This window comes from Carettochelys insculpta, chromosome 1, assembly GCF_033958435.1.
Source record: "Carettochelys insculpta isolate YL-2023 chromosome 1, ASM3395843v1, whole genome shotgun sequence".
NCBI classification, from domain to species: domain Eukaryota; kingdom Metazoa; phylum Chordata; order Testudines; family Carettochelyidae; genus Carettochelys; species Carettochelys insculpta.
Window position 1 is genome coordinate 31,628,943 of NC_134137.1, and position 22,858 is coordinate 31,651,800.

Genomic DNA, 22,858 nt, shown 5'->3' on the forward strand with positions numbered 1-22,858 from the left:
GGAGGAAGATTACTGTTAGCTGTTGGAACAAATGTGTTTATTTGTATGTTGTAGAATTTAAGGGCCCTAGTTGTACAAACTGTTTGTACTACACAAACAGAATAGGACAACCCTTTTTTACTTTTTTCTAAGATCAACAAGCCAATGGAAGGCAAGCTTTCACATGTATATACGTGGAGCCCTGAAAATGGATATCCACAGACTATTTTTGTAGACCTCAGATCAGATGGGGATACAAATTTTATATACATGTAGGGCTCTAAATATAGGATCTTTAAAGTGGGGAAGCAGCTGTCTTCAACTCATAGATTATAAGGCTGCTTCCCTGCCTTTGAGATCCTGTCTTACCTCTCTCCCTTCTGTTCTCCCAACCCCCTGTCTGTATACAGAGAAAGGTGAGGAAATGGAGACAGACAGACATGCTCTCATCACTGCAATTTAAGCAGCCAAGCAATTTAGGACATTTTTCCCAAAATCATTGCCATATCAGTTCAGTTGGAGAGGGAGGAAGGTGCTTCTGCAAGTAAGTGTGTAAGTCCATCGTCAATCTGAACTTTTTGAAATTTACTTTTTAAAATATATAAGTAGTTTTCTAGTACAGGACCCTTCAAATAGTGTGCCCTGGATGTTATTTTTTATTTATTTTTAATTGCTGAAAAGTTTTTGGCTACTCTGATAACATCAGTCCACATCTGTTTTACACTTGTTTGGTGTCAGTTTCAGCCATGCAACATTCACTGGTGTGACATTTTCAGATGTGAAAGTTAAAGATAGTGATCCTTACCACTCATGTAGCTCACTATGTCCCTTTAATTTTAACAGTCCACTAGGGTGTGATGTCATTTGTCATTGATTTATGATCCTGATAGAACTTTTTGGAAGCCTTTCATTTTAAGACTGGAACTGATATAACTAAAAATATCAATTTTAGTCTTAACTGGCGTAATGCAATTAGTAAATCTAATTAGAGACAGTTATAAAATTGAAATATATGATAGGAATATAGTGAAGCCAATTCATGCAGGATCAATCACAATTTTCTAGTTGCCAGTATCCGCAATGTGTCTTGAATTATAAAACATTTGGGAAGTATGTAGAAATTGAAATAAGCTGAGTAGCAGTATATATATGTATGTATTTTATATATCAAAATATAGCAGGTATTAACTATACTGAAGTCTTTCAGATTGGTGTAACTAAGGGCAGAGTTAGGCCTTCAGTGCGCAGGGGCGACAGTGACAACATACGTTCTCAGGACCTCAACTTCATCCAGTATCCAAGTCGAACAATATGACTCATTCACTTCACTCCATCCAGATGGAGCACTAAGTGAGAACAAAAATCTGGAAGACTAATTGTATGTGATCGTATACTTAATGATGACTCATAATGCATGACAAACAAGAAGACTGAATTAAGGTTGTACCATAACTTTGGCATTCTTCAACTCTTAAGTGCTTACATTTCCAACCTTACTCCTCATTTAAATAGTTAGCTCTTTGGGACAGGGAGCATTTTTGAGCAGTGCATGGCACAGTGGGGTGTTGATTCATGATGAGGGCTTATGGGTGCTACGCTAATACTAATAGTAAACAATAATAATAATAATAATACTTTCAAATAGTTGCCTTAATTTTGATAGATCTGTTGCATCAAATCTACATTCGTGCAGAAATAAGTCTCCAACAGAAAATTAGATAATACTCACACTTGATTAATTTTGGTTTAAATCTAATAGAACAAAGCCTCTGTTGATATAAATCAATCTAGCTCTAAATTACAATGAAGATAATAGAGTTATGCTGATACACACCAGCTGAGACTGACCCATTTGTAAGAGATAGTATATCTATCAGACCCACCCCCCCTTGCCCCAGCAAGAGCGTGGGTTTTCTGTAAATTGCTTCAGTTGGTACCATTTTGTCCTTTGTGGATTGCTATTTTTAGACCCAATACAGCAATTATCTTTAAATGTCCTTTAAAATTAGCTTTTATGTCCCATTACTTTTACTATGTTAAAAATTATGACAACCTAAGGGGTATCATGATGGACACACCAGAGAGCAAGTAAAATGGAAAAAAACATTACTTTTAGCTAAAATAGTCATCTAAAATATAGGCAGTTGGAATTGCCTGAGGATAATTTTATCATGGCATTATTGGAAATTCATACTTCTTGAAGCTACAAATAAGTGGTCTAAACACCCTGATCCGAAATAGAAATTGGAGGTTAAAAGGACATTATTTTTGAAAGACAAAGACAAAGAAATTGAACCCAAAGAGTATAATTCTGGACCCTTATTTTCTACTACACTGAAACATAACTTCTACACTTGGTTTATTCTATGTTGACTGAGACATAGATCTAATTCCTAATTGTGTGAAAAATTGTCTAGAATTTGAATGCCGAGAAAAATGGACAAATGACAGGTTTAAAGCTTATCAAAGGCGTATCAAAGTATGTTCAAAGGAGTATAAGGGAGTATAATGTCCAACTGAAAATTGTAATCTATGACCACATGGGAAGTATCTGCCAGAGGTATTAGGCCTGCTTGTGATAACCTTTGTATGCATTTTGCACAAGTATAAATTAATTGACTTCAGAAGCAGAACTCTTAATTTTCATCAGTGTGAGATCTGAGTAAGGTCCAATATCAACAACAAGACGGAACAAGTGTTTGGAAACGGGAGTTGCTGGGATTAATTCATCTAAATTCCATAAACGAAGATCAATAATAATGCTCCTGATGACAATAGGACCAAATTTTCATTTGTTTAATGTATCTTTACAGTTGGACAGTGGGGGTAGAATAGCTATAGCATAAATGAGACTGAGGCCCAATGGAATTAAGATGGTGTAAAATCACTGAGATGAGGATCAGGCACCTATTTTTTTCCTGCACTGACTTGTTGCCTTATTCAAGTTACTACGGTTCTTTGCTTCAGTTTACAGAAACATGGTGGAATGAGGACAATCAGTGGGACACTATCATACCAGGATATAAATTATATCGGAAAGACAGAACAGGTCGTGCGGGTGGCGGAGTGGTGCTATATGTGAAGGATAATATAGAATCAAATGAAACAAAAATCCTAAAGGAATCAAAATGTTCCGTAGAATCATTATGGATAACAATTCATTCCTCTAATATGAATATGGCATTAGGAATATATTACCGACCACCTAACCAGGACAGTGATAGTGATGCTGAAATGTTAAGGGAGATTAAAGAGGCTATCACAATAAAAAACACAGTAATAATAGGAGATTTCAGTTATCCCCATATTGATTGGGTACATGTCACCTCAGGATGGAATTCAGAGATTAAATTTCTTGATGCCTTAAATGACTGCTTCTTGGAGCAGCTAGTACAGGAACCCACAAGGGGAGAGTCAATTCTCGATCTAGTCCTGACTGGAACGCAGGATCTGGTCCAAGAGGTAACTGTTACTGGACCGCTTGGAAATAGTGACCACAATATAATAACTTTTAATATTCCTGTGTTGGGAAGAACACCGCAACGGTCAAACACTCTGGCATTTAATTTCAAAAAGGGGAATTACACTAAAATGAGGAAGCTAGTTAAACAGAAACTAAAAGATAGAGTAACTAAACTAAAATCCCTGGAAGCTGCATGGAAACTGTTTAAAGACACCATACTAGAGGCCCAACTTAAATGTATACCCCAAATAAAAAAACACAGTAAGAGACCTAACAAAGAACCACCATGGCTTAACAGCCATGTTAAAAAGGCAGTGAGAGAGAAAAGGGCAGCTTTTCAAAAGTGGAAATCAAATCCTAGTGAGGAAAATAGGAAGGAACATAAACACTCCCAAATTAAGTGTCATAACATAGTAAGAAAAGCCAAAAAAGATTTTGAGGAACAGCTAGCCAAAAATTCAAAAAATGATAGTAAAACTTTTTTTAAATACATTAGAAGCAGGAAGCCCGCTAAAGAAGCAGTGGGGCCCTTGGACGATAAAGATATAAAAGGAGCGATCAAGGAAGACAGTGCCATTGCGGAGCGATTAAATGATTTCTTTGCTTCAGTCTTCACGGCTGAGGATGTTACAGAGGTTCCTAAATCTGAGCCAGCCTTTTTAGGTGACAAATCTGAGGAACTCTCCCAGATTGAAGTGACATTAGAGGAGGTTTTGGAGTTAATTGATAAGCTGAATAGTAACAAGTCTCCAGGACCAGACGGTATTCACCCAAGGGTTCTGAAAGAACTCAAATGTGAAATTGCGGAGTTAACAACAGTAGTTTGTAACCTATCCTTTAAATCTGCTTCGGTACCCAATGACTGGAAGACGGCCAATATAACGCCAATATTTAAAAAAGGCTCCAGAGGAGACCCTGGCAATTATAGACCGATAAGTCTAACATCAGTACCAGGCAAATTAGTAGAAACAATAGTAAAGAATAAAATTGCAAGGCACGTAGAAGAGCACAAATTGTTGGGCAAAAGTCAGCATGGTTTCTGTAGAGGGAAGTCGTGTCTAACTAATCTATTAGAATTCTTTAAAGGGGTTAATAAACATGCGGACAAGGGGCACCCAGTGGACATAATAATACCTAGATTTCCAGAAAGCCTTTGACACGGTCCCACACCAAAGGCTTTTATGTAAATTAGGCGGTCATGGGATAGGAGGAAAGATCCTTTCATGGATCGGGAATTGGTTAAAAGACAGAAAACAAAGGGTTGGAATAAATGGTAAATTTTCACAATGGAGGGGGGTAACTAGTGGTGTTCCCCAGGGGTCAGTCCTGGGACCGATCCTGTTCAACTTGTTCATCAGTGATCTAGAAAATGAGGTAAGCAGTGAGGTGGCAAAGTTTGCAGATGACACCAAGTTGTTCAGGACACTCAAAACCAAAAGGGATTGTGAAGAACTACAAAAAGATCTCAGCAAACTGAGTGATTGGTCAGCAAAATGACAAATGAAATTTAATGTGGGTAAGTGTAAGGTAATGCACATTGGAAAAAATAACCCAAATTACATGTACAACATGATGGGGTCAAATTTAGCTACGACAGATCAGGAAAGGGATCTTGGAGTTATAGTGGATAGTTCTCTGAAGACATCCACGCAGTGTGCAGCGGCAGTTAGTAAAGCAAATAGGATGTTAGGAATTATTAAAAAAGGGATAGATAATAAGACAAAAGATATAAACTATGGTACGCCCACATCTTGAGTCTGTGTGCAGATGTGGTCTCCTCACCTCAAAAAAGATATATTGGCATTAGAAAAGGTACAGAAAAGGGCGACTAAGATGATTAGGGGTTTGGAATGGGTCCCATGTGGGGAGAGGCTAGAGAGACTGGGACTTTTCAGTCTGGAAAAGAGGCGATTGAGGGGTGATATGATAGAGGTATATAAAATCATGAATGGTGTGGAGAAAGTGAACATAGAAAAATTATTTACCTTTTCCCATAATACAAGAACTAGGGGACACCAAATGAAATTGATGGGTAGTAGGTTCAAAACTAATAAAAGGAATTTTTTCTTCACACAACGCACAGTCAACCTGTGGAACTCCTTGCTGGAGGAGACTGTGAAGGCCAGGACTCTATTAGGGTTTAAAAAAGAGCTTGATAAATTTTTGCAGGTTAGGTCCATAAATGGCTATTAGCCAGGGGTAAAGTATGGTGCCCTAGCCTTCATAACAAGGGCAGGAGATGGATGGCAGGAGATAAATCACTTGATCATTGTCTTCTGTTCTCCTTCTCTGGGGCACCTGGCATTGGCCACTGTCGGCAGATGGGATACTGGGCTGGATGGACCTTTGGTCTGACCCAGTATGGCCATTCTTATGTTCTTACCCATCTGAAACTGTTACAATAAATCAGAAAAAAATGAGTGTAAGAATACAGAATGAACCTCTCTAGTCTGGCACCCTCAGGACCTGACTGGTGCTGAGCCAGAAAATTTGCCAAACCACAGGGGGTCAATGTTGTGTAGCATCATTACGAACACTACCACTGCTTACTGGGCTCTTAGAAGACATTTAGGGGTAAATTACAGCTAATTACACCCATTCCATCCCAGACACCATTCATATAGTGCAAAGAGAAAGAAAAGGAGAGTGAGCAAAAATCAAAAATATAAAATAGCTACAATGTTTCAGTTTGAAACCTGGCACAAAATTTAGTTTTGAAACAAAATTAAAATTTTGAAATGAACAAAAAAATTACACCATAAAAAATCAAACCCTGGTTTTTGGCCAAAAGAGTTTGATTAGCATGAGTGCATAAAACCATAGGAAAGGCTTTTCGCACAGAATTTATCTCTTGGTAGGATGCCTCAGAAGAAAATCTATTCTCATGCGATTTACAACTCAATTTTGATGATCCAGGTGTTTGGATAAGGCTCCACAAACATCCAAACTCTTAGGTGCTTATCCAGAAGCGAACCACTGAACTTTCAAAGCCACTAATGGATCTTGTCCCAGGTACACTAGACATTCCCTTCCATTGACCCACTGTGATGACTGCAGTTCTCTTAGACAATGTAGATCACAACATCTGGCAAAGATAGATAGGCATCATTGGTTGAAGGGATCCAGGTGTTTAATTTCCAGAAGAAGTTATCATAATCCATAGTCTGAACACCTTCAAAGAGTTTCCTCATTGATAAAGCTTTTCCATCATAAATGATATTTACAACAAACTCCTCTGACTTTCAAAGTATAAGCACCTTACCCAGGACTGAGCTTCCTCTAAACAGAGGGGGATGAATCAAAGACTCCACAATGTCCATCAGAGACTCAGCTATACCATTTTAAGTAACCTGATAGATACTCAGATATTATTGTGATGGACTACAATATACAGCCTTAAAATGAATAGATTGCTTAAAAACTCAGATTGTCAAATTTTCTGAACTGTAACGGAACGTTTCTATTAAGGAGACCACAAACCTTCAGAACTCTCCTCTTCTACCGTTTATACTAGAATTGGTGGATGATTAACACTCCCAGCATAACATATATAAACTATAGCATAAAGCAACATTTGTTACATCTGCTAGTAACAGAGAATGAAATTCTTTGTGGAAAACAATTCCATGGTGACGTCTTTGCTTGTCGGGTATCAACAAGACTCAGTCTGACAAGAAGAAACAAACATAGATCTTGTTAGGCCACTGATTCTAAATCAGGCTTTTCTTCTGTAACTCCCTCTGGTCAGTTGTTCATGAGTTACAGTAAAACCTGAGTTACAAACACCAGAGTTGCAAACTGACCCTTCTTCCACACACCTCATTTGGAATTCAGGGTTCAAAAAAGAGCAAGATAAATTCATGGAGGATAGGTCCATCAATGGCTATTAGCCAGGATGAGCAGGGATAGTGCCCATAGCCTCTGTCAGATGCTGGGAATGGGCAATGAGGGATAGATTGGGGGATGGATCAATTGTTCTGCTCATTCTTTCTAGGGAATCTGGCAGTGGACACTGGCAGAAGACAGAATACTGGGTTACGTGAACCTTTGGTCTAACCCAAGAAGGTCATTCTTGTGTTTTTATATTTTTATGGTCTTAATTCCCAAACTCTGAAATGAGGCCACAAAAGAGCCCTCAAAACCCCCAAACAAACAAACAAAACCCAAATATAGTATAGTACTATGTTAAAAGTAAACTATAAACATAATGGGAACATAAAGGCACTATTTCTGTGCTTGTTGCATTTAAGGTTGTATTTTAAGCTGTATTTAAGCTGTATTTTTCCTGTATAGTAATCAAATCATAGAATCATAGAATACTAGGACTGGAAGGGACCTTGAGAGGCCATCGAGTCCAGCCCCCTGCCCCAATGGCAGGACCAAGTACTGTCTAAACCATCCCTGATAAACATCTATTTAACCTGTTCTTAAATATCTCCAGCGATGGAGATTCCACAACCTCCCTTGGCAATTTATTCCTTTGTTTGACCACCCTGACAGTTAGGAACTTTTTCCTAATATCCCGCCTAAAGCTCCCTTGCTGCAGTTTAAGTCCATTGCCTCTTGTTCTATCCACAGAGGCCAAAAAGAACAAGTTTTCTCCCTCCTCCTTATGACTCCCTTTTAGATACCTGAAAACCGCGAGTATGGTTCCCCTCAATCTTCTCTTTTCCAAACTAAACAAGCCCAATTCTTTCAGCCTTTCTTCATATGTCACATTCTCTAGACCTTTAATCATTCTTGTCGCTCTTTTCTGGACCCTCTCTAATGTCTCCACATCTTTCTTGAACCGCGGTGCCCAGAACTGGACACAATACTCAAGCTGAGGCCTAACCAGCGCAGAGTAGAGCAGAAGGATGACTTCTCGTGTCTTGTTCACAACACACTTGTTAATGCATCCCAGAATCATGTTTGCTTTTATTGCAACAGCATCACACTGTTGACTTATATTTGGTTTGTGGTCCACTATAACCCCTAGATCCCTTTTTGCTGTAGTCATTCCTAGACAGTCTCTCCCCATTCTGTAAGTGTGAAACTGATTGTTCCTTCCCAAGTGGAGGACTTTGCATTTGTCCTTATTAAACTTCATCCTGTGTACCTCAGACCATTCCTCTAATTTATCCAGATCATTTTGAATTATGACCCTATCCTCCAAAGCAGTTGCAACCCCTCCCAGCTTGGTATCATCTGCAAACTTAATAAGCGTACTTTCTATGCCAATATCTAAATCTTTGATGAAGATATTGAACAGAACTGGTCCTAACACAGACCCCAGCAGAACCCCACTTGATATACTTTTCCAGCAGGATTGAGAACCATTAATAACTACTCTCTGAGCACAGTTATCCAGCCAGTTATGCATCCACTTTATAGTAGCCTCATCTGAATTGTATTTGACTAGTTTTTTTATAAGAATATCATGTGAGACCATATCATATGCTTTACTGAAGTGTAGGTATACCACATCTACCTCTTCTCCCCTATCCACAAGGCTTGTTATCCTATCAAAGAAAACTATCAGATTAGTTTGACATGATTTGTTCTTTACAAACCCATGCTGGCTGTTCCCTGTCACCTTTCCACCTTCCAAGTGCTTGCAGATGATTTCTTTAATGATCTGCTCCATTATCTTCCCTGGCACTGAAGTTAAGCTGACTGGCCTGTAGTTTCCTGGGTTATTCTTATTCCCCTTTTTATAGATGGGCACTATATTTGCCCTTTTCCAGTCTTCTGGAATCAATCGTGTCTCCAATGATTTTCCAAAGATGATAGATAAAGGCTCAGATATCTCCTCTATCAGCTCCTTGAGTATTCTAGGATGCATATCATCAGGCCCTGGTGCCTTGCAGACATCTAATTTTTCTAAGTGATTTTTAACTTGTTCTTTTTTTATTTCAACTTCTAACCCTACCCCTTTCCCATTAGCATTCACTATGTTGGGCAATCCTTCATCAGACTTCTCAGTGAAGACCGAAATAAAGAAGTCATTAAGCATCTCTGCCATTTTCAAGTTCCCTGTTACTGTTTCCCCTCCTCACTGAGCAATTGCCCTAACCTGTCCCTGGTCTTCTTCTTGTTTCTAATGTATTTATAAAAAGCCTCCTTGTTTCCCTTTATACCTGTAGCTAGTTTGAGCTCATTATGTGCCTTAGCCTTTCTAATCTTGCTTCTGTATTCCTGTGTTGTTTGCCTATATTCATTCTTTGTAATTCTGTCCTTTTTTCAATTTTTTATATGATTCCTTTTTTATTTTGAGATCATGCAAGATCTCCTGGTTAAGCCAAGGCGGTCTTTTGCCATATTTTCTATCTTTCCTACACAGCGGGATAGCTTGCTTTTGGGCCCTTAAAAATGTCCCTTTGAAAAACTGCTGACTCTCCTCAGCTGTTTTTCCCCTCAGTTTTGCTTCCCATGGGACCTTACCTACCAGCTCTCTGAGTTTACCAAAATCTGCCCTCCTGAAATCCATTATCTCTATTTTGCTGTTTTCCCTTCTTCCCTTCCTTAGAATTGTGAACTCTATGATTTCATGATCACTTTCACCCAAGCTGCCTTCCACTGTCAAGTTCTCTACCAATTCCTCCCTGTTTGTTAAAATCAAATCTAGAACAGCTTCCCCCCGGTAGCTTTTTCAACCTTTTGGAATAAAAAAGGACTCCAATGCAATCCAAGAACTTACTGGATAGTCTGTGCCCCACTGTATTAGTTTCCCAACATATATCTAGATAGTTGAAGTCCCCCATCACCACCAAATCTGGGGCCCTGCATGACTTTGTCAGTTTTAAAAAAAAGCCTCATCCGCCTCTTCCACCTGGGTAGGCGGCCTGTAGTAGACTCCTAGCAGGACATCACCCTCGTTTTTTACCCCTCTTAGTCTAACCCAGAGACTCTCAACACGTCCATCTCCTACGTCCATCTCCACCTCAGTCCAAGTGTGTACATTTTTAATATAAGGCAACACCTCCCCCCTTTCTTCCCTGTCTATCCTTCCTAAGCAGGCTGTACTCTTAAGTACCAACATTGCAATCATGTGTATTATCCCACCAAGTTTCCGTGATGCCAACGATGTCATAGTTGTATTTATTTATTAGCACTTCCAGTTCTTCCTGCTTATTACCCATACTTCTTGCATTTGTATACAGACATTTAAGATATTGATTTGATCTTGCCTCCCTGTTTTTCCCTGACCTTCTTTTTATTCTGACATTGTTGCCCATGCTGCCTCCCATTTCTGAGCCATCTCCCAGGTTTCTGTGTTCTCCACTTACCTGTGGGCTTTGCTCCCCTGTCCCCATCGAACCTAGTTTAAAGCCCTCCTCACTAGGTTAGCCAGTCTGTGTCCAAATATGGTCTTTCCTCTCCTCAAAAGGTGAATGCCATTTCTGCCTAGCAATCCTTCCTGGAATAGCATCCCGTGGTTGAGGAAGCCAAAGCCTTCCTGGTGACACCATCTTCGAAGCCAGGCATTCAACTCTAGGATGCACCTGATTCTGCCTGGGCCCCTACCACTGACAGGCAGGATTGAGGAGAATACCACCTGTGCCCCAAACTCCCTCACCCATGCCCCCACAGCCCTGAAGTCACTCTTGACCTGCTCAGCATCACACCTCACAGTATCATTAGTGCCCACATGGATGAGAAGCAGGGGATAGTAGTCAGAGGGCCAGATAATCCTCGACAACGCCTCCGTAACGTCTCAGATATGGGCCCCCGGCAGGCAGCACACCTCCCGAGATGAAATGTCAAGGCGACAGATGGGCGCCTCTGTCCCCCTCAGAAGAGAGTCCCTGACCACCACTACTCTACATGTCCTTCTCGCAGTGGTGGCAGCAGACTTCCCAGCCTTGGGGTTACGAGGCTTCTCCTCTGCTGTACGGGGCGATTCATTGTCTCCTGTATCAAGTACAGCGTAATGGTTTCCTAGAACCACGATGGGAGGGTTCTGAGCAGGGGTGGAACACTGCCTACTGCCAGAAGTAACAAGCTGCTAGTGTCCACCCTGATCTATCTCCTTCTCCACCAGTGGTTTATCAGCTGTCCTGTGTACTGGGACAGTTACCTCAGCTGTCTCCACATGACTACTATCCAGGAACTGCTCATGGAGTCGGATACTCCTCAACCTGGCTACCTCCTCCTGTAGCTCTTCCACCTGCCACCTGAGAGATTCCACCAGCAGGCACCTTTTGCACTGGATGGTCCCCCCAGCCTGGATATCAGTGAGTGGGAATTGCAAGCCACAGTCCCTGCAAAGCCACGCCAGGATCTGGGTAGAGGCATCCATGGTCAGTCTGTCAAGCTACAGGCACAGGTGGAGGAGACAGTAGTAGTGCTAGCACAGGAGTTACGGGTCTTCCTAACAATCGTAGGCCTCCCTCCCAAACTCCCTCTTAAACTCCCATCTGCAGCTCCCTGTCCGATTTGCTGTAATGTTTCAAATCTTCATTACGTCAATGTTCATTTTAACCTTCTGAAAAAAACAGCAGAATGTTTTGTTCCAAGTTTACAAACATTTCAGAATTTTGAACAATCTCCATTTCTGAGGTGTTCATAACTGTGAGGTTCTACTTTATTACTTTAAGACTCTAGGGGCTTCTCTACAATAGCCCCCTATTTCAAAGGGGGCTTGTAAACGAGCCTGAGCAGTGAATAGCAATGAAGTGCTGAACTGCATATGCAGCATCTCATTAGCATAATTCTCACTGCACAAACTTTGAAGTTGCTGACTTCGAAGTGCTGGCAAGCCATGTAGCCCCAGGCTCTTCGAAGTACCTGCGCAACTTCAAAGTTCCCGCGCAACTTCAAAGTTCCCAATATCCCTGGACTACAGCAGCAATGGCTACAGAAGCTTAGGAGTGCATTTCCCATATTACAGAGATAGAACAAGCTGAAAGCTTCTACAAAGAATAATCATAAACCAGAATTCAGAGACAAAAAGTTTGGTTTTATGGTAATTTTTGGCTGTCACTTAAGTATAACAGAGAGAAGCGTCATAACTTGAGAGGTCGCCATTCGATATTTTCATTCCTATGCAAAGGAAAAATTTACCTCTATTAATGGCCATTGGGTCTTTGAAGGGTGTAAGCCCAGAGAAGACCACCACCCAAAAGGCTGAGGAGCACTTCTACATTGGACTACTAAAAGCCAGCCTAGTTTTCTATTGGACTCCAGTCCAGAGAGCTTCATGACAATATAACACTTTGGCTACGTCTACACTAGCCCCAAACTTCAAAATGGCCATGCAAATGGCCATTTCAATTCAGCACTTCATTAGCATGCAGGCGGCTGCAGCACTTCGAAATTGACGCGCCTCGCCGCCGCACGTCTCGTCCCAACGGGGCTCCTTTTCAAAAGGACCTCACCTACTTCGAAGTCCCCTTATTCCCATCGGCTCATGGGAATAAGGGGACTTTGAAGTAGGCGGGGTCCTTTTGAAAAGGAGCCCCGTCGGGACGAGACACGCGGCGGCGAGGCGTGTCAATTTCAAAGTGCCACGGCTGCCCGCATGCTAATGAAGCGTTGAATATGCATTTCAGCGCTTCATTAGTAAACTTCGAAATGGCCATTTGCGTGGCCATTTCGAAGTTTGGGGCTCATGTAGACACGGCCTTTTAGGGGTAAGGCTCACATAAGAAGTTTCATGCCTATGTATTTTGTTTGTGCATTTTAAGCAGCCAACAATTATGGTGCTACATCACAGTAAAGAACTGGTTCTCAGCTCACATTTTGCAAAGGAGCTGCGTGGTTTGGGTCCATTGTTAATGTAGGGAGGTAGAGAGTTTAGTGTTGCTATTTTATTATTCTAGTCACCCCATTCTTTCCCTTCCCTTTGTTCTCTGTACCTAATAAAGTCTCAGCTTTTGATGTATTGTTGCTTTGTGGATTGTAATAGTTATTTTATTGCTAGGTATTTTCATGTATCCTCGGGGTGAGGGAGGTAGTCTGTACAGCCAGCTGAAGACAATTGTTGTTTACTTCCCTTGCCTTATATAGAATTTCTCTACGGTGGGAAGCCTTTGTTTGATTGTCCCATATCTAGGCAGAAAAGTACAAAATTCAAGATGGATTCCAGCATCAGGTAACATGGCCACAGCAGCAATGTAGCATATTTGCAGGAAGGCCATTCTCCCCCAACTCAGTTGTTTTTTGCTAATGGGCTATTAGCTCTGTGTCTGGCTCCTTTATTATTGTGCCTGAAGGGGTGGCAATAGGGTTTTTCTAACTTGAACACACTGATAATAAATCCATAATCCCTCGATTTACAAACTTAATTGATTTGATAAAAACTGTTCATAAGATGAAAATTCATAAATTGAAAATGGAGCTGCTGGTGGAGCACTGGTGGTACTGTGGATGCTCAGACAAAGGTTTGTTCTTCATTGTAGTAAAAATAGTGTTCATAAACGGAAAAATAGGTATACATTTACATGGTTCATTGTAGCAATAATTCGTAAATCGGAAGTTTGTAGATCAAGGGATAGGTGTATTCCTAATTTCAGATACATGTGTACAAATAGTACATGTATGCAAAAGTATACAAATAGTAAATGCATACAAATGGAATATAACATTCAGTTCATTACATGCTTTTCATGATACTTTACAAGAACTATATTGCATAAAGCATTTTCCAGTTATGCATATGCATATGAATAAGCATATTTTCATAAGCATGGGAAAGGTCCTGTTACACCAGACTCAGAATTAACTAAAACCTGCAATTACTAAATTACAATTCAAAGCCCCAGCAGACTAGGAGGAAAACAGAGAAACTGTAGGTAAAGAAGTCTTTAACTATAGCTACTAGAAAGAGAATCTGCTTCTGTCCTCTGCCAGCAGAATGCATCTGCCTCTCAGGTGCTATATCTCCATCTGCTCTCAAAGCCATAATAAAGCTCACTGCATCAAAAACTTCCAGAGAAACTGCAGTAAGACTCCACACACTGGGCATGCTACCAAATTTCTTTGAGCTTTCCTCCAAGTGCAGTTAGAGGAAATTACTAACAGTTCTGAATGTCTTTCTACAGCGCTTACACCATGCAAAATCCTCACAGACAAGTTCTGGAGCTGAAGAGCTTACTGTGCCAACAAAGAATGGCACTGCAATGAACATTTGTGTGACTAAAGCAAAGTTTCATGTGCATATTATTTAGATACCCATTTTTTTTCTGATTTCCTTTTTTTTTAATGGAAGAGGTGCATTGGAAAAAGGGATCTGAAGAAAGAGAGGTATGACACATTGGGTCCAGATTCAATAAGCACATTTAAATCTGTTGAATTCCCTGGGGAAATCTGTTCATGTCACCTGAATTTCAGATGTTTTCTATTAAATAGCTTCCTTTTTTCTGTCTTTATGAGTATGACTAAAAGCACCCGTGTGTCCACACCATACACACTATTGTAATAATCTTTGTAAAAAATATGCCTTGTGAGGTATCATTGGAAAACTAGTAATTTGCTGGTCGTTAACATGATGGTGAAATGTACAACAGGTGTATGAACCCACATTGGACAATACGGAGGAAGAGCTCAAGCTATTCCATAAAGACTTGACAAAGATGCTGGAGGAGATACCAAAGAAAGACATGTTGCTCATTGGAGGAGATTGGAACATGAATGTAGGATCAGATAATGAAGGTTGGGAGAGAGTAATGGGAAGGTTTGGATATGGAAAAAGAAACAAACGAGGCAAAATAGAGTTTGCTGTGGAGCACAAGATGGTGATATCAACACAAGATTCCAGCAAAAAGATTGTAGGAAGTGGACATGGCGATCAAATGATGGGCAGTCCAAAAACAAGATAGATATGATCTTGATAAGCAGATGGGTAACATCAATATAACAGTGCTGAACTTTCCGAGGAGCGGACGTAGACTTCGACCACAGTCTAGTGATTACGAGCATCAAGATGAAACTCAAGAGAAAGTATAAGACATAGTTTAGGAAAAGAAGACATGTGGCAAGGCTAGGTGAGGAAGAAATAGGGAATGTGTACAGAGAAGTGCTCAAAGAGAAGATTAGGAATGAGGGCACAGAGAAGGACCTAGATAAGAAAGTCAAAGGGATAGATACGGTGATAGAAGAGGCAACTGAGCAGACTGTTCTGGAAGAAAAGAAAATCAATAAGAAGTGGATTACACAGGAGACACTGAGCTTGATCCAAGAGAAGAGAGCATTGAATATCAGAAGGGATGTTTTTGAGAGGGTGCAACAGCAATATACAGTGAAATGCAATGAGGTAAGGGAAGTGGCCAGAAAGGATAAGGTGAAATGGTTAGAGGAACAGTGTGATGATATAGAGAAATATTACGGCAAGTTTAAGACCAGGGAGGTGTATAAAATGATTAGGAATATTAATAGGAAGTGGCAGCCAAAGCAGATGGTGATCAAAAATAGGAACAAAGCGGTGCTCATGAACAAAGAGAAGGTTGTGCAGCAATGGACAAGATATTGAACAGATCCGTACAAAGCACAGGTGGACCTGAGTGTCTCAGAGAGACTGATCAAAGAACTAAAAGAGATATCTCTGCCAAGCATTGAGTGAAAGACCGATATTTCGAAAGAGGAAGTAGAAAGAGCAGTGAAACAACTAATGAACAAGAGCCCTGGGAATTATAAGATCATAGGAGGGATGATGAAATACAGAGGAGTATGATTCCGGAAATATGCTGACTATGTAATATACCATGGAAAGAAGGTAAGGCACCTAAGGAATGGACAATATCCGTACTACTGACAATACACAAGAAAGGAAGCTCTTTGGAGTGCAACAACTACAGGATGATTGCCCTAACAAATCATCTAGGCAAGGTGCTGATGATGATACTGGCGGAGAAGCTGAGATCGCAGATAGGAGAACATCTAGCAGACAAACAAGTGTGATTCAGAAAAGATAGAAGTACTATACAGCAGATATTGGCACTAAGATTGATAGCGGAGAAAGCTCAGCAAAAGAACATGAACTTTTTGTCGATTTTCAGAAGGCATTTGACAGTATAGATCAGAAAGTGATGGGTGGTGTTGGAGTTGTACGGAGTGGATAGCAGACGTGGTTGTTGAAGGATATCAATGACAATACAGAGGCAGCAGTGAGAATGTTCAGGGAGTTAGAAAACTGGTTTAGAATGAGTAGAGGTATGAGACAAGGAAGGAGATCCGATGTTGCTGAGCATCTTCATCACACACCTAGAGAAAGCAACGGACAAAAACAAGGAAGAGGTAGAAGGGATACCTGTACATGGAATGAGAATCAACAACTTGAGGTTCGTGGATGATATAGTTATCACTGAAGATGAAGCGAAGCTAGCAAGAACAGTGCAGGTGTTAAACGAGGAAGGGAAGCAGTACAGACTTAATATGAACATGAATAAAACAAAACCAATTCTATTTAGAGATAAGGAAATAGAAAGGAAAATCAGTGTAGATGGAATTAAACTAGAGAATGTAGAGAAGTTCACATATCTGGGGAGCAACCTGACATAGACTGTAAGAAGGAAATAGCAACTAGACTAGCGAAAGCAAGAGTGAGTTTGAAGGCAATGGATAAGATTTGGAAAAGCAAAGCGTTTAGCTTAGGAATGAAGCTGAGCATCTTGAAAACGTGTACATTCAGTAGCATGTTGTACTGTTAGCCGAAGAAACATTTTCTCTGAAATAAGACATAAAGCTAGGTCCTGTATATTAAATTGGGCTACAAGGTCCCACAGTCCCTCCAAAAGAATGGAGGCATTAAACACTGGGTTTCTTGACAAATTTTAAGTTGGGTAAGTATCCTACAACACTCCTCCAATTTCAATCAGCCATGATGTTTTAAATGTCCTATCTTAGACAATTCTGCAATACAACTATGTGTTTTGAAACTGCCTTTGAGTTATACCTCATTGGTGGCTGAAATAATCCATAGGTAACTTATGTGATGGATAAGGTCTAGAAAAGCAAAGCAATTAGTTTAGGAATGAATCTGAGCATCTTGAAAATGTGAGTATTCAGCAGCATGTTGTATGGATGTGAGACATGGATGATAACAAAAGATTTGAAGAGAAGGATATTGGCATTTGAGAGGACTTGTTACAGAAAGATCCTGAATATAGGATGGATGCAAAAGGTCACCTATGAGGAATTATATAGGAATATACAGCCAAAAGAGAACCTGTTGCAAAAGGTTATATAATGGAAGTTACAGCTATTCGGGCATATCTGCAGAATGAACAAAAATGAAAAATCAAGACCTTGATATTTGGCATAATAGACCATTCAGATAGCAGAGGCAGACCCCACAGAGATTGGGTAGATGATATAGTAGATTGGTGCAGAGCTAGTCTACAGAAACTAAGCCACTCCGCACTAGACAGGGGAAGATGGAAGGAATTAGTGAGGGAAGCTTCAGATACTAATGGGCACAGAGCCCATGATTGTTGTTGATGATGATGGTGAAATGTATGAAAAAACATTATATGTAAAGTTATGGAATCTGGTGGTGAAGGCACCTCTGTGCTCCCCAGTGAATGCAGATTTTCCTTATCTCTTGACATATCCCTTTCTTGATGTCTCAAGGATCCTGTTTACTACTTATATGGAAATTGAGGTAAAACACACACACATTCCTTTGTTTAGGGTAGACCTGGTTAAAAACTTGTGCCTAGTCATGGAGGTTTGGTTTGAACATGTAATAGTATACCGATAGAAGTCATAACTTTACATGTGTTGTGGGGGTGGGGAGTGAGAGCTCTGGCTGATAATAAAAATATATAAATACACGAGACAAATCATTTTTACCAGAATCTACAACCAGGACTACCAACTCTTCATGCTTGTTTCCTAGGTGTCTTGCATTCATTTACAGGCACTTAAGACAACTAGCCAGTTGTCCTACTTCTCAGTATAAATCAGGAGACCTCCCTATTGTACCCTCCTTGCATTTCCTCCCAATATTTCACTTACCTCAGGGCTTAGGTCACAATCTCCCAGGAAACCTAGTTTAGTTTAGAGCCCACTTCACTAGGTTAGTAAGCTGGCTGATGCAGATGCTCTTCTCTGTCTTTGTTAGGGGAATCAACTTCACATGGTCGATGAAAGAGAGCGTTGCACACCTGTTCCCCCCACGTAACAATTCATTGTCTCTGATGCAATGTAGGGTTGATACTTGGGTCTCTAGACTATTAACCTTCTCTTCCAATATGAAGACCAATTTCCACTTCACACAAAGTCACTTCTATTCTCTGGGGCTACATCTAGACCATGCCCCTAACTTGGAATAATTGCACAATTTGCATTGTGCAAATTGTGTAAATTATTTTGAGTTACCTTATTTCAAGGTACTGAAGTTTGAAATAAGGGGCTATTTTGAGATTTCTGCTTCCCCTCTCACAATGAAAGGTAGTGGAAACTGAATACTGCACTTGAAATAGCAACCCTATTTCAAGCCCAGCAAAAAGCCCTGGAGTTGCTCCCGAAATAACAATGGTTTAGACATAGCCTGGGAAAAAGACAAACATGGCACATCCTTTGCAGGTCACAACTGATCACTCAGGGTATGTCTACATTATGAGATAATATCAATTTTAACTCTTTTAGCCCAATTTTACCAAGTGCCTGTCTTCACTGTAAATTCCATTAACTCGATGGCCCTGAAATCAACATAATAATGACATCAGAATATCGTAGTAACCTGACAGATGTAGCATTCAGTTCGAATTTAAAATTCCAAATGAAGGGTAGTGAGGAAGCACCATGTCTTTAAATCAAATTCATTAGCCTCCAGAGATGTCCCATATGTGCCCCACAAATGCCCTACTGTTCTCCACTCTGGCCTCTTCCATCTCCACTGTTCTCAGGTGCAGCGGAATTAGACAACAAAAAGACCATTTCAATTCGGCACCTGGAAGCCCATGGTTTTAGGGTCATGAGGCTGAAAAATCTTCTCTTTTTTTGTTTGCTGTTAACATGGCTGTGGGATCTGTGGTTCTGTGTATACCCCTGCTAGCTGCTTTTTGTTCTGTGCTGCCTGGCACCAGCTGCTGTCTCCCCGCCCCACCCCCGCCCCGTACCACGTAGCAGCGATGCTGTGGGTGGGCGTCATGCTTGTACGATAGGATGAGAAACTTCTTTTCAGCCTTTTACATGTTGCCCTGCCCCCCACAACCCCTACCTTCCCTCCCCAAGAGGCACCACACATTCTGGAACTTTCCCTTGCACGCATCACATGCGTGTGGGTGAGGGTCATGCTTGGACGAGAATTTTCTTCTCAGACACTTACATTTTGTCCTCACCCCCACATCCCTTGCCTTCCCTCCCCTCAGAGGCACCACACAGTCTGGAACTTTCTAGTGCCCAGATGGATCATGCGGCTTGACCCTAAGCCAATAAAAAGATGTGCTGTGTAAGGTGCAAGGCAGCTTGCACACAGTGAGGGTCCTGTAGCCAGCCAGGGGAAGTCTCCCTGGTCAGTCATGACTTTGGGCAACAGAAGAAAATACTTTGTCACAGAGTGGCTGTCCTCTCAAAGGAATTTTTTGTGTGGGCTTTATTGAAAGGCCAAAGGTCTTCTAGCCGGCTGTGGGAAGTCTCCCTCGGTACTCATGATTTTCAGGTGCTGACTGCTGCCGGGGATGTTTTAGCCGCCCAGGGGAAGTCTCCCTCGGCAGTCAAGATTTACAGATGCTGGCTGTAGCCAGGGGTCTTTTAGCTGCCAGGGGAAAGTCTCCCTTGGTGGTCATGATTTTCCAGTGCTGGCTGCTGCCGGGGGTGTTTTAGCCACCCCGAGCCATAACTGTTTCAATGAAGGCAGTGTAGTAGCTATAAAATTACCACAGTTCTTGAAGTAAGGCTTGAAGTGAGGAATATTCTTGTTCTTAGGGTCTTCTTTGGTAGGTCCAAACCTGGCTGTAGTCTGGGGACTTTTAGCCACCCTGAGCCATAACTGTTTCAATGATTAATTGCCGTTTCAATGTAGTGCCCATGACTGCTTAAACAAATGGGCCTTATTTGCCAGAAGGTCTAAATCCAGATGCAGGTGGTGGGTCCTGCCCTCAGGCCAGGGGGCCAGCTGTCTTTGTCTTTGTCTTTGGCAGGCCAGGGGGCCAGCATTTGTCTTTTAGCTGCCTCGGGGAAGTCTCCCTAGGCAGTCACGATTTTCAGGTGCTGGCTGTAGTCTGGGGTGTTTTAGCCACCCTGAGCCATAACTGTTTCAATGATTCATTGCAGTTGCAGTGTAGTAGCCATGTCTATTTAAACAAATGGGTCTTCTTTGCCAGAAGGTCTAAATCCAGATGCAGTTGGTGGGTCCTGCCCTGGAGTGTCAGCCAAAGTCCTGGGCACAGATGTAGCTCTGCTGGACCACCTGGACTTTCTCCATGTTGCAGCAGAGGCTGGCCTTGTTCTGCCAGGGTGGTGGCCATCCAGTGTAGGCTTCAGCATTATGGCACTTCACCTTGGGGTCTTGGAGTAGATCCTCCTCACCCCACAGGTCCAGGAGGGTCTTCACCTTTCACCCAGCCCAGGAGGAACCCACCTGTTGGTGCTCTGGGCTGGCTCTTAGGCCTTTGCGACAAAATTATTGATCTGAGGATCTTCTTTACCCAGAGGTCTAAATTCAGATCTAAGCTTGAAAAGATCCAGAGCTTTTGCATCCCGTTTTGAAAACCTGTTGTTTGAGAAACTGAAAATCTTTCTTCTAACCATTCCTAAGCGCTTTACTACCCTTCCTGTCCCCTCAATTATAAAAACCACATCTCTTATACAGGCAAGCCAGACCCCTCCTGGAAAAAGGAGGAGCATGAGGGAAATGAAATGTAGGAAATGAAATGTGTACAGATGTCATCGGATACCCACATCCACTTAGAGGGCATTTTTTTCCCAGGCTGCACCAGTGAAAATAGCAAGAACGCTATGGGGCTCCAGGAACTATGGGATAGGTTCCCACAATGCACTGCTGCAGCAATCGATTAAGCTTCTTGTGTGTGGCAGCAATAAGTCAACTTTGTGGGGAGCATGTCAGAATGTAAGGATGCTCAAATCGAATTGATAAAACCCAGCATTAATAAATTGATTTTATCTTATATTGTAGACACAGCCTGACTATCCATATTATCTTCCTTCTAAGAGCCTCTTCATATATCGTATTTGCTGAGGCCAGATGCATGAAAGGCAAAAACAAAAACTCTGTGGGAACTCCCAGGCAAACTCCCTTTGTTTGCCTGTCTTCTGTTCACCTTTGTTCATTTACTTTTATCCACTGATTGATAAAACAGTTCAGAAAAGGAAACCATCATCATTATAAGTACACTGACACTGCCTACTGTGCACACAGAGTTTCTCTGCTTGGACACAGGTAAGAAGCATATATTCAAGAACATAGAAAAGCAGTCATGTATAACTTCAAAGACTAACAAAATAATTTATTAGGTGATGAGCTTTCTTGGGACAGACCCACTTCTATTCAAGAACATACTTAGATTATAAGAATAGCTATTAAAATGTTATCACCTCTAAACTGAATATGGTGTGGTTCAGTGTCATTATTGTGGACTCTGCTGCCACCAAGTGGAAAAGTAAATAATCGCCAACTCCATCAGAATAAGGTTTAGTTTTGACTTTGAATGAGGAACAGTAGGCATGGATGTGAGAATTTCAGGTACTTTGGGTACAGCTTTTCCCAATGAAACAAAATATGTCGAGGTCTTGTCTCAGATTGTCCCTTAGAGCTTAGCAGAGCAAAAGGGGAAAGGAATGAGTTTAATGACCAGTACACACTTCCCCATCTAATCAGACAAATGATGCCAGAAAGTGGTGATGACCTATGAAGATGGGGCAGAAGAGCACCAGACATTTTCCTGCATGAATGCACAAAGGGAAGGATAATAGTGAATCTGGACCTAAGCTTTGAAGTGATTCTGTGGCACTAGGGAAGGATGGTGTAAAATTGTTATGGTAAAAGGGGAGACCTTTGGAAGTTAGCACTGTGCCTCTGCCTTACTTTGAATTTAGGCATTCTATTCAATCTCTGTATATCAGTTTATCCATGTTTCCGCCACAGGAATGGGGAGGCTTAATCTTTGTAAAACTCCAAGATCCTCAAATGAAAAGCTAAAGAACTGCCACTCACCCTCTTTTTTGTATGTCAGAATGCCTTGCTTCTCTTTCATGATCATCATCCCTTCTTACACAAAGTTACTCCAACCCCACTGCAAACCTATTGTCCCCCATACTGTCTAGAAATTACGCACACCTGTTACCTTGTGTGTTCTGGCCACTTGTTTGTCTTATCCACTTGTTCTATACTGTGTCTTTTGTCAATTCCTTGGGACAGGAACTGTCATTTTTGTAAATTTTATAAATTAGAAATTTGTATAGCCACTAGCACAATGGCACTCCCACCTGGTTGGCTTTGAGTTGCTACAATATACACATTAAAATAATAAA